The sequence below is a fragment of the Lactuca saligna genome, chromosome 6 (assembly GCF_052625555.1).
Source record: "Lactuca saligna cultivar CGN05327 chromosome 6, ASM5262555v1, whole genome shotgun sequence".
NCBI lineage: Eukaryota > Viridiplantae > Streptophyta > Magnoliopsida > Asterales > Asteraceae > Lactuca > Lactuca saligna.
This window is the reverse complement of record NC_136422.1, coordinates 44,163,157-44,176,821: the sequence shown is the minus strand read 5'-3', so window position 1 is coordinate 44,176,821 and position 13,665 is coordinate 44,163,157.

Genomic DNA, 13,665 nt, shown 5'->3' with positions numbered 1-13,665 from the left:
ACCGTCCGACCCTAATAAACTCCAGTAATGGTGGCTTGTGACCTAGATGCAAATTCCACCGACGTGACCCACCTGCCACTGCCCCATCTTCTTCTCCAATAGCTATATATGTCTGTTTCTAGATTTGCAAATGAGACTGGTGTACCCGATCAATTCTTTAAACCTATCAATTTGCAGATTCAAACCTATGGAAGAAGAAAGGTGATAAAACCATTCAAATCGAAGTCATCTTTTTTGAGTCAATTGATTATTTAGTATTTTAGGTATTCTACAAGGGAGAGGCCTCTGGGAGCGAGAGGCATAGAAAAAATCTAATGAAAGATGGTTTGATGGTTGGAAATGAAGGCTCATATTCTCACACCCCCGAACCAAACGGTGGAAACGTCCGGGGGCTGGGTGACTTCATTCTTGTAGTAACATCACAGTGTTTATAATTGAAACAAAATATCATCATCATTACACATGAAATATTACAACTGTCATTGTTTACATCAAGTATTGTATTTCAATATTACATACCAAAATAACCAAAGTATGTTGATAAGAAAACACAACAATATATCCACGTATTCTTGTCGACCAACCTGCTCAACGATTTCTTAAGAATACAAGTTAATGTGAAAAGGTCAACATATATAATGCTGGTGAGTTCATAAACAGGTTTGAGTAAAATGATTTGTATTACTTTGTAAACTCCAGAAAATCTGATATTTTCTGAAAAACGGTTTGAAATGTTTGTGTCTGAGCTTGTATTAATGCATGTGCGTTAATGTTTGTAAGTGTATGAAATGAATGATCCTAGACAACCCGATGTTGTCTGTTGATAAAACGTTGTGATTTGAACATCCTAAGACTGAGTACTACTGTGTGTATGTTACCATGTTAACCACAGAAGTTGTATTTCGTAAATTTTATAATGGAGTTAATTCCTCTAAGTGATTCGTTATAACCATACTTGATAATGACTAATCTGCCTGTCATTACGCTTTTCGGAAACCAACTTGTTTAAGGTAAGGTTTGTCACCCTAGACTGGCCTAGTCTAACTGTAGCGAACAGCTCAGATGTGGGGTGTCACCCCCGTATAGATCTATACACAAACTCACGTTCTCCCTCCATGAGACTTTGGTTATAACTACATGCTACGGTTGTACACCCGATAGGTGCCAAACAAAGTGTCTCACGAGATCCTTAACTAATTTTACGCGAATATGAAATTGCACAGTGTATATTGTTTCCATGTAGCTATTTAGTTTTCAAAACCCAATGAGTACGTATGTGAATGTGTGAAGTCAACAAGCATATAGATGAACCACGAAGGCCCAATAAACATGTAAGGTATATTCCAGGCCCAATAAACTTGTAAAAGGACAACTAAGGCCAACTAAACATGTAAATTATATTCCAGACCCAATAAAAACTTAAAAGGACAACTAAGGCCCACTAAACATGCAAATTATATTTCAGACTCAATAAACATATAAAAGGACAACTAAGGCCGACTAAACATGTAAATTATATTACAGACCCAATAAGCATGTAAATGATGTAATTGATCCGTTGTTGTTACATTGGTTGTAAGTTTAGTTGTTTAACAAAATAACGTAAAAGACCCACTTTTTATTACAAAAACATTTTTGGTCCTTAAAACTGAAAATTTACAATTAAGGCACATTTTTAGTAAAAATGACACTTTAGGTCCTTTAAAACTCCTTGGAACACTTTGGTTGTTAAGTTTAGTTGTTTAACAAAATAGCATAAAAGGCCCACTTTTTATAAAAAGACATTTTTGGTCCTTAAAACCGAAAATTTACAATTAAGGCACATTTTTAGTAAAAATGAGACTTTAAGTCCTTTAAAACTCCTTAGAACACTTGAACCTTTGAAACTCCTTGCCTTTAAGAACCAAAATAAGTCCATTTGGTGGGATTACAACCATAGGTTTTATGGTGTGGCCGTAAACACCTCAACACCCTCCAATCAATTGGTTTTTCTCATCCTTGTGAAGAGAAATGGTCCCTCGAGTTTCCTTAGCATTCAAACACCCTCTTATGTACATTACCATGAGTTTACTACCATAAGGTTAATGGTGTGGCCATAAAACCCTTTTATTGGCCTTAAACATCCTTAGTCCAATCACATGTGATTCCAACACTTGGTCAAAGTGTTTCCTAGTCCCGTGAGGTGTTTCCTTGCATTTGGTTGCTTCAAAACACTATATTTATGTCAATATATGCATTTATATGTCATTTAGGATTTGTTAAGTCTCGGGACTTCATTCGTGGAACTTCTCAACCTTACTTGAATCAATTGGATCACCAATCATAATGTTAGTTCATACCCCTACATTTTATCACTTTTCATTGTTTTAAGGGGGGGGGGGGGGGGGGAATACAAGTCTAAACACAAGAAATTGTGTTTATTATAAATAAAACTCTTTAAATATTTTAAATGACTTCAAGTCATCAAAATGCTTTTAAATGTTATTAAACTCTTTTAAATATGGAAAATGCTTTTAAATGTTTTATAAAATATTTTAACTTATATAGTGTATAATTGATGTCTATGTAGATATAGTTATATAAACAGTGTTTAAAGGACTTAGGACTGACTACCAGATTTATTTCCATTTCCTTGTTTGGATGTGGGCTTAGAGTACGGTTGTTTTTCCGAATGTCGTTTAAATATAAGTTATATATCATGTAAATGTATGTAGATATAAAAGTTCTATTAGTCAGTTTAAGACTTTTGGGTAGCAAAGGTATTCTTTCAGGATAAGTCAGCTCAATACCTTGGGTAGCAAAGGTATTCTTTCAGGATAAGTCAGTTCAATACCTTGGGTTGAAAGGGTATTCTTTCAGGATCAGTCAGTCAATTACAGAGAACTTACTAGTAAACTATAAGGGGTATAGTTTAGAGAGTCAATGCTTATCACTTTGTAGTTCATTGAATTCAAATCAATACATATAGATCTAATACTTGTTAGTCTTATCTATCCAGAAAGTACGAATAGTAATACGAACTAAACATAAGTAACTCAAAAATGTACATCCTTCATTGTACCAAAAACCAGATATAAAAGGGGTACCCGGGCACGGTACTATACCTTCAGTTAACATGGGTATGTGAGCATAGTACCACGACACCAATCATAGGTAGGTACGCGCGCATAGTACCAAAACCCAAATATAAAAAGAACATAGGTAGTAGTTTCTGTGAGTGCTTAGTATATACACAAAAGTTATGTACAGTGAGAAACTGATAGACCGTTGAATGTGTGAACTCTGTTTTGCTTTCCTTTTCCTTGTTTGGATGTGGGGGTATGACAGGATCGCACAATCAATTGTCCCTCCGTTTCTGATTATGTATAATAAGTATGTACTAAGTAAATCACATGATACTCTTCTCAAAGAATATTCAGATAACAATTCAGAGGAACACAATGATCATACTATAGTCTTTTCATAGTATATTTATTATACTATGAACTGAGAATGAACTTACTATTTACATAGTATAATATCCAATACAATGAATGGTTTTATGGGTTATAAAACTAAGTATACTATTCCATAGTATATTCTTTCAAGTACTAAGTCGTAGTTTTGGAGAGTTAAATCTAACTATTCCATGTCACAGTACGCCAACCTTCAGTATAACGGTTTTAGGGGATAAAACCACAGTTCAATAATAGTTAGGGAATATGGTATTTCCTAGGTTCAATGGTAACATTTTCTAGGTATTCTAGTAACCTTTACTAGGTATTCAAGTACATTTTAAAGGATTCATAAGAAAGTTAATTTCATGATCTCCTTGCTTATACATTCCCGAGTTATATATAACGAAGATCTGTTAAACAATAGAATGTGAGATTTATAACTTAGTTTCTTTTCCTTATTTGGATGTGAAACTACGGTAGAACCCCACAATTTATTATCCGCCAAATCTTGATTATATCATAACGTGTATAAGCTAAGTTTTCATGGATATTAACTCATCAGTTAGTCAGAATCAGTATAACATAGATTACTTTTAAAATAGAACTATAATCCTTAGTTTATACGTAAGGTTATATATAATGAAGACCAGATAGATTGGAGAATGTGTGAACTCAGTTTTACTTTCCTTTTCCTTGTTTGAATGTGGGGGTACAACCGAATCACATAACCGACTATTTGTCCCGTATTGATTATATGTAATTAGTATAAACTAAATGATTATAGAATGAATTGAATTCAATATCACTTTACTTTAAGGAAACATAGGGTTTTCTTGTCAATCTTTCAAACTTGTTCAATTGTCAAAGAAGTTTCTTACTTTAAACTAAATCTTATGCACTCACCAGCTTTATAGTTGATACTCGCTTTCAAAATACTCGTATTCGTAGGAATATATTAAGACAACTATCCACACCGGATCTCATGAAGATGGAGTTGTAGTTTCTCATCTTATCTTTTGATACTATTAGTCTATTCTACTATAACAACATGTAATGTTTTGAACTCGATGTAAACACTTTTACATTTATACTAAAGAATGTTGTTGCTTTGATTACTAGTATTCAATTGTTGTGATACTACATGTGACGTCCTCTGTGACAATCATCAAATTCCGATCAAGTCAAAGTCAAATAAAGTCGACAAGTCAAATCGGTCAACTCAATTAACCCGGGTACATTAGGATTTACATTATGTAATCACTGTACAATTCACTATTCTAATGAGAAAACTTCATTTGGAAATTTTGTGTGTTTAATTTTCCTTAGCCTTGGTAGTGCTAAACAATGAACCAAAGAGATAAAACACTATTGCACACTCATCGGGAGTGTGTAGGACACTAAAACATGGCTTAACAGGGTTTACGGACCTTGCATTACGAAGTCGAATGCTCAAAAAGGTCATAAATGGAACCTTTCTAAATCTCTTTCATTCTATCTCTCTGTATTCGAAATATCTCCCAAATCTCTCTCAAAAGTTCCCATAACGTTTCGTAATCATTTGGGCCATCCTGACCCTTAACCGGGTCAAAAATCACTTAAAACGGGGTTAGAATGGGTAAAATACCCTAAAAGACCCGAAACCCCTTTATAGGGTCGAAGCCTCTTAGGGTCGAATCCTCTTGGACCAAAAGCAGCGTGAACTAAGGCCCTTGGGTAGCTGCAACCATCTGGCCGCAGCCAACGAGCCGAAGCCCAGAGCCACAGCCGTCAAGCCCGCAACCACCAACCCCGGAGCCACTGAACCTGGAACCAAGCCCCCGTATTGAATCTCGCCTTCGGTCTTCCTTCAAACGAAGTTGCCAGTGGTAACTGCTCGGACCGCAGTCCCCTCTCCCTCGGATCCGCACCAGCAGCCCAGCCACTCTGGTTTTAGGTTGCTGACCGAGACCTCGCCCAAATTTCGGATTTTCCATCTTTCTACCCGGTTTTCAACTACGACTTCGTTTTAAGCCCATTTTTCATCATTTTAAAGCGGGATTTTCACCAAAAACTTTATTTTAACATATTAAGACCCATATGTCTTAATTAATCATGTTTTTAATGTAAATCTTATACAAGATTTAGTGGTTGGAGTAATTAAGGTGGAGTGTTGACCTTGTTTTACTTTATGACACGAGCAACCCCCCCCCCCCCACCCACTCTATGGCCAGCCACTCCTCCCACCATACCTTGGTCATGTCAAGGTACTTTCTCATCATTTTTCCAGCCATTCCCACGTTTTAGAGCTGGAACAACTCCCTCTCTCTCCTTATTCTCACTCACTTCTCTCATTTCCACCAAAGATCAAACCCACTTTTCTCTCAAATTCAGTAACACAAATCCGAGATTTCCAAGGCATTTTCTAGCTTTTCTCCTTCATTTGGTAAGTATCATCACCCTACTTATGGGTATTACATTTCCTATTACTCAAATCATTGATTCCTTACATAAACTCCACCATTATTGTGTTAGATTCTCGAATCTTCAAGCAATCCTTCAAGTGTTCTTGAGTTGAACACTTCTCTCCTTCAACATCCATCCACTGAATTCACATAATGTGAGTTCATACCCCTATCTTTTCATGTCTTCTTAAGTTTTAAAGGGAGGAATACATGTTAAAACACCAAGAACACAACTAAACTTTTCCAATAGCTTTCATCGGAAAGTTTGAACTCCAATCACGGACTGTTTTAGACAACTTAAACATTTTAGTTTTGAAAACTGTATTAGGTGCAAGTGGTTCAGGTTCTTATCTTTAAAATGGCTACTTGAACATCTCCATACTATTTTTCTACAATTTATGGTGATTTTTACTAAACTGTTTATCATTTCAAGAACCAATCCAGACCAATCTGTGATTATGGACTTTTTCACAGATGTTGGAGATCACTAAAAATAATGGGAAAATTTATGAACAAACTAGACTCGATTTCTAAACTCTCAGAATTTACAGATTTTGATTTGGACCTTTGATGATTTATCTACAAATTTTCTAAGAACAGTAATAGAAAACGTTAACAACAGAAAAATGCTATCAATTTCATTTCACCTTGTAACATGTTGAGCAAGGTGTATATCTTCATGTGATGATATGTTATTACCATATATGTCATTTTTTCTTGTTATATAGACATACATCAGAAAATAAATGGATTTTTACTATATTAAGTAATGGTGAAATAATAAATTATCATAGACAAAGTTTACGTCCATCACATACAAACATTCGGAAATCTATGACAAGCAAAGTACTAATTGAAATACATTTAGTTGATATTACATATTATTTACCTTAGCTCGAAAGTAGGAATATTATACAAGGGGTTACTACCAATACAAATAATTATACTTAGTTATGATAATTATAAGTAAGTCTATTATGCACCACAAATAAGTATGCTCGACTATAATACATCTAATTAGGTTGCATATACATTACAAACATTATGATAAACTATAATAGGTATAGTTTATGTTACATTACATTTTGAGCTCATTACAAGAGGTTTTCATTACATATAAATGGGGCACGAATACAAAGTACCAGGTTTTCACGTTAAGCGAGGTACGGCCATACGGTACGAGGTTATACATTAAGCGAGGTACGGCCATACAGTACCGGGTTTTCATAAAATGGGTACAAATACAAAGTACCGGGTTTTCATAAAATGGTTTTTATGAAATTAAAACTACGTTATTAGGTTGCAAATACATTACAAATAGTAAGATAAACTATAATAGGTATAGTTTATGTTTCATCTACACTACAAACTTATGACAAGAAGAGATTTCACTATCACCACCACTTTTGATAAGCTATAATATGCATAGTTCATGTTCACTACCACAATCACTACTCGATGAACTATGTTATGTATAGTTTATGTTCACAGCCACTACTACTATTTCATACACTACACTAGGATTTGGTTTCGCTCTTTGGTTTTAAGACTACATTCTATCTAGAATTAATTGTTAGTTTTCAGCTATAATTTCTAAGTGTATAGGCTAGAGTTATATAGAATTTAGTCGTGATCGACTTAGAATTGGTGGGTCCGCTTTATTTCATGTTCCTTTTTTGGTTGTGGGCCTAGGGCAGACCCATTACATTCAACGGTTTATTTAACTTTAATCTTATATAACTTATATACACTTGGAGATTATGGAAGGAAATTATTGGGAATTCTAGGATGCACAATATCATAACACGGAAACTTACATCTTAGTTTTCAAAGGAAAATATTGGATTTTCTAGAATCCCTTTACCGCTTTTACAAGGAAAACAGTTTATTTCTCAATTAAAACTCTTATGAACTCACTAACCTTTGTGTTGACACTTTTTCAAACAACTTGTATTCTCAGAAAATCACTAAACAGGTAATCAACTGCTTTCGAGGACGGGATGCTAAGGCGTTAAATTCAAAACTTATTTTTTCATCATGATGTAATTGATTTTGAAACATGTAAACTTACTCTATGATGTAACTCTTTTAATTATATTGATGATGGTTGTGTTTGTTTTCTTCACTATTATACTCGTTGTTATGATAATATACATGAAGTCATCCACCCTCGAACGTTTCCGCTGTTCCGATTTTGGGGTGTGACAAATTGGTATCAGAGCATTGTTTATAGTGAACTAAGTATATCAACCTATAAAAGATATACAACTATAAATACAATGGGGTTGAAGTGCTCTGTTTAAAAGTATACTTATAAATATAACAATATTATCAAGAAGTATACATGGTCACTTATATACATACTAGAATAAGTATCACAAATTGAACAGAACAAAAGTATTAATTGTTGGGCACAACAGTCAAACCTGGGCAGTTATTGTAACGCCCGTAGATCCGGGCTAGTCAATCTAGAGATAATAGGGTTCGAAAACAACTTTTTGACAAAAGATTATTTAGAATAAATAATCTTAACCAAGTTTTAGAATAAGTCTCAAGGGTTACGTACATATAAAGAACGTTGAAATCCGAGTTATAACGAAGAAGTTATGGTCCGTCGAAGTTTTTCGGCAAAACCGGCACGACACCGGGAGAGGTAAATAGTGAATTTACGATATATGACTTTTTAGCCTTATTAATCTAAACAAAAGTCGTAAGATATGTTAAACTGAGAGCGTCCATAAAAAGAACGCCCAAATCTGACTTCGTATGAGGAAGTTATGAATTTTCAAACATTTGGCATAGCAGTGCACGACCCGAAACTCGAATTTTAGTTCGAGCAGTTTTTGGCCTACGCGACCTAAATGAAAGTTGAATATCATCAATAGGAACTCAGTCGTAAAAAGACAGATGAAAACGGAGTCCGTATGTAGAAGTTATGAATTTTATGCGGACATTTAACAGTATAATTTTCTCGTACTGTTAAATTTAAGATTGGTCAAGAATTAGCCGACGGAGTCTAAATAAAATTTGTAGATCTTATTTTTACCTACGTGTGGATATAAAGAACGTCAAAAACACAGGTCGTATGTGAAAGTTACGGATTTTAGAAGTCGTAAGTGTGTTGTACGAAAATGGGTGATGTGGCACAATCTTAGCCATTGTTTTCTCCCCAATTCTTGCCACTAGATGGTGACATGTGGCACCAAGTTAAGCCATTTTTCAACCTATAAATAGAACCTCTTGCACCTTCATTTTCTTCACACCTTTCCTATTCTTTCTTCTCTTTACTCTCTCTTTCTCTATCTCTCTCTCTAGAACCTCCCTCTAGCCCTGAACCCCCCCCCCCCCCCCCCCCCCCGAAAAGCCTAGGGAACCTCCCTAGCATGAGGCGGAAGCTCCGGAGTGCTCGACGGCTCCTAGAAGAAGAGCTTTTTGGCTTGGGAATGTTTCTCCAAGAAAAGCTTGGTTTTCTATAAAACCTGTTGTTTCGTCGAAGGAAATTATTTTTAAGAAGCGAACCGCTGTCTGAGTTCGGAATCACCACCTTTTCACGTGAGTGCATGGTCCCTTTCATCTTACACATAGATATAAACTATTTAATATAAATTACGCGCTATGCGTGCATATTGTCTGAATACTTGTTGTCTATGCTGGGTGAAATATTTTTATACACGTTTTAAATGATTTAAACTGTATATGTATTTTATATCTACAAAATGTGTTGGGTAAAACATGGGTAGATGTAATAGTTTTTGTGTGACCAAATAAAATAATAAGAGGCCTCGATATAGATGTTATTGATGATCCAATCATCTAGCGGAGTATAGATGACGACCACGGACTATTCTAGACAATCCAGTGGAATGCTAGCAGGCTCGCAACCTGTAGGTGTTTATTTGAACTATGTGCTCATCAGTAGTACTCCATCCTCACATGGTTTCCTTATTTGACATGAATTGCTAAGGAACCCCCAAAGCATGTGTTGTCACCTCGATGAAAGTCCTTAGACTAGGTCCCTTGTGTTAGATGTTTTAGGGACGTAAAGTGAGGATAACGGGAACGGGTAATCGGGTTTGTTTGGTTTGATAAAGTTAATAAACTTATTTATTATGGGTTGAAAACCCTATGTACTCACTAGGTTTCCCAACCTGACTCACTCAGTTTATTTATATCACAGGTTTTGATATGAAGTCACATTACACTGAGAGATTAAGGAGATATAAATCACTAGTGACAATGAATGTAAGTTCTGTTTATGCTTATGTTTCTATATTGACGATGACATCCCAAATGTTTTAAAATGAATAAAAAAACTTTTCTTCGTAAATGCTTTGATAACGTATTTATCATGTTTTACTAGGAACAAATTCCGCAACATTTTTATTAAAAGAGGTACTGTGATTTTTGTAAAGCATAAACAAAAAAAAATTCGGTCTTTTCTAGCCGTGAGAATGGGGATGTCACAGTTATGTGATCATATCTAGGATAAGTATAGCCTGATCAACTATATTTATTTGAGATATGGTGAACGTGTGTTCGGGAATGATAGTGGTGTTGCGATAAACCTAAAACTTACCAAATTGTAGGTCCAAATAATTCTTTAGAACAAAACATAAAGTAAAATACTATAGGATTATTTTAGGATACTATCCGATAACAATGCTAAAAGTGTACAATAACAAGAAACCTAAGAATCAAACACAAAATAGAGATACTATAGGAGTATCTTTAATAACTATAATTAATTGTGTGAGAATTAGAAGACCCTTACTGATCGGTCTATAATTTCAGAGTGGATACATCCTAAAGTTATATATCATAAAGATCTCATAGACTTAGAATGTATGGTTTCACTTTACCTCCTTTTCCTTGTTTTGATGTGGATTTAGAGTAGTATCACATATTCGAATGTCTATTAGATCCGAGTTATATCTAATTTGTATACACTATGTGATTATAGAAAGACTCATTAAGGATCTCAAGTTAAAAATTAGTACTAGAAATAGATTAAGTATTCTCATAGATTCTTTAGACATTCTCATTCTCGCACCGACAACTTATCTAGAGACACTGCCTCACTGGGATAGTCAACGGAGGAGTTAAGGAAGAACAGAGAGGAAACCACTCGCGAGTCACGCGAGGTGGCAGAAAACCTTACGCATCGCTCTAATAGCTAATAGACCAATACGACCTAGTGAGTTAGTGAATACACTACTCACACCATGTGGTAGGCTTAAAGTTTTTATAATTACAACATGTTAATTACAGTAAATCAGATCATAGGATTTCAGTTAGGGATAACCACAACCATAAATTCATAAGTCTATCGACCTCTATTTTGAATTGTTTACAAAACCACTTTGAAAACATGAAGCACTCAGTTCAAATGACATTTGACTTAACTTCATTCCTAAAAACTTATCCCTATATTATCTTTTCATCCATTTATATAAAAGAAGCCTCCCAGAAGAACTCCTAGACGCTTTAACACCCCAGCAACGGGAACTCCACCACCTCCACTACCACCGCAATTTGATGTTGCAATATTACAGGAAGCAATCACTGTTGGATTAATGTCTAAGTCCATAACTATAATTGGTAAAACTTGACCCGACCCGGCATGGTCCATTTGGGTTGCATGGCATCATGCACTTGGATAGACTAAAATGAGAGAAATAACACTTAAGGTTTATTAATATATTATAAGTTCTAATATATTAATAAGGTTATTTAATTAGTATTGATCACGAATTAATTTGGAATTAATTAAGTGATCAAAAGGAGACTAATTAAATATATGGGTTGATTGTGTAAATCATTCATTCTTATATATGTGGGCTTGTGATCCAAGATTCCTTATGTTGGACTAAGTCCATGGGGTGACCCATGGATGCTCCATGGAGCATAAGGAATGGGTAAAGTCATAAGTTACATGGTGTAACCCTAATAGCCACCATATAAAAGAAACCCATGGCTCAAGAAATTGGAACTATGTGTGTGTGAGGGCTAAACGATTTCATGGAGTGTTCAAGTTTCTCTCAAGTTATTCCAATTGTACTTGATGTTGTGTGAACCATTTGAGGTGTCACACTTGGGGTACTAGGCACTCAAGCTTCATGAAGACAAGCACCAACAAAAGGTATGTTATTCTAACTTGTGTTATTCAAAGTTTTGTATGCTAGAATAGTACAATAACTTGGAAAGTTGATATTTGCATGTATAATAGAGAAAACATAGATCCAAGGTATTTAGGGTTGCATGTACACTTAGGAGTGTTAGATTGCTCAAAACCCAACAGTGGTATCAGAGCCAAGGCTTGTTTTCTTGTTGTACTTGCTTAAACTGCTTAAAAATCGACTTTTGGTGCTGTCAGCCCAGCAGACTTGCCGAGTCCATGAAGGGACTCGAAGAGTACAAGGAAAAATGCATCCAACTCGCCAAGTTTGTTCATGCACTCAACGAGTTGGACCCCAGACAGCATATTTTCGAGTTTTGGTGCTGGAATTGGTCTAGAATCATTACCTTTGACTGTTTTGGGCTTATAAAACTTGTTTTGAATGAGATAATGATTATGTAAACCAATTTCAATGCCATAATAGAAGTTTCAAGTTTATATGTGTTCATGTTATTCTTGAAAATTGTTGATTATGAATGATCATGCTTATGAGTTTTGTTAGATCATAGGAATTGTGTGCAAATAGTTTGTTGATATAATTCATGATCTTGTTGAAAATTGTATGGAGTTCATAACTTGTCCTCAAATTATGAATTTTTCAAGAATTTTATGTTTCCTTGATTTATGAGTTAGTTTAGATTGATAATGAAAAATTATGTTTTAGTTGTTTTCAATCCATATTAGTCTAAAAGAAGTTCATAAAATATGTTTTTGTAACTTGTCTTCAAGTTATGTGAAAAGTCATATTTATGAACATTAAAAACTCATAAAAGTTTTGTAGGTTACATAAAATGTAAGAGTTTTTTTCCATTAAATAGTTTAATGACTCCATAACTTGTCCTCAAGTTATGGATGTTGAAGAGAGACTTCTTTAAAGTGTTTTTAAAGAATAAGGGGTTACATTAAAATGAAGAGTCTTCATTTTAATGAACCATTAAACTCATAAGTTATGATTTAAAGAGTCTTGAAATAGTTTCAAAACTTGCCCTCAAGTTTTGGAATTTGAAAAGTTACTCCTCATGTATACTTTAATTCCAAATTGAACATTGAATTTTTAAAAAGTTTAAAATTCAACCCTTATACTATTATTATAATTTTAATTATATAGATATGTATAAGAGGAAGTCCATCTTACCGTTAGTAGGCCTCATTCACGAAGCCGGTCTATAAGGGGGGTATAAGGTTACTGCCTATAAAATGGCAGTTTAATTGGTGTCCACTCTCACCCACCGCTTCCTTGACTGGTGGAGGGTCGTTAGCCGAACGGGTAGGATACGACTTTAAATATTCATTAAAAGTATAATGAAAAATACTAAGTAACTAAACACTTATAAATTCCCAATCTTAGTTACTTAGGAAAATGTGAAAAGGTGCTAGCCCATAAAATTACACTTTGTACCTTACCAAGTCATTAGTGGAGCGTGTGTGGTTAACCGGCACACTAATATGGACTAGTAAGAGTGGAAAAGAGTAACTTGACTTTATTATAGATCGGTGGAGCGCGTGTGGTTAACCGGCACATCGATTAGGTAATATTGTTGAGGGTACCAAGTCAATTTGTATGGTTATTCACACCTTGTTTGTGATCCTCGGCATCCCAGTCACAAACTTG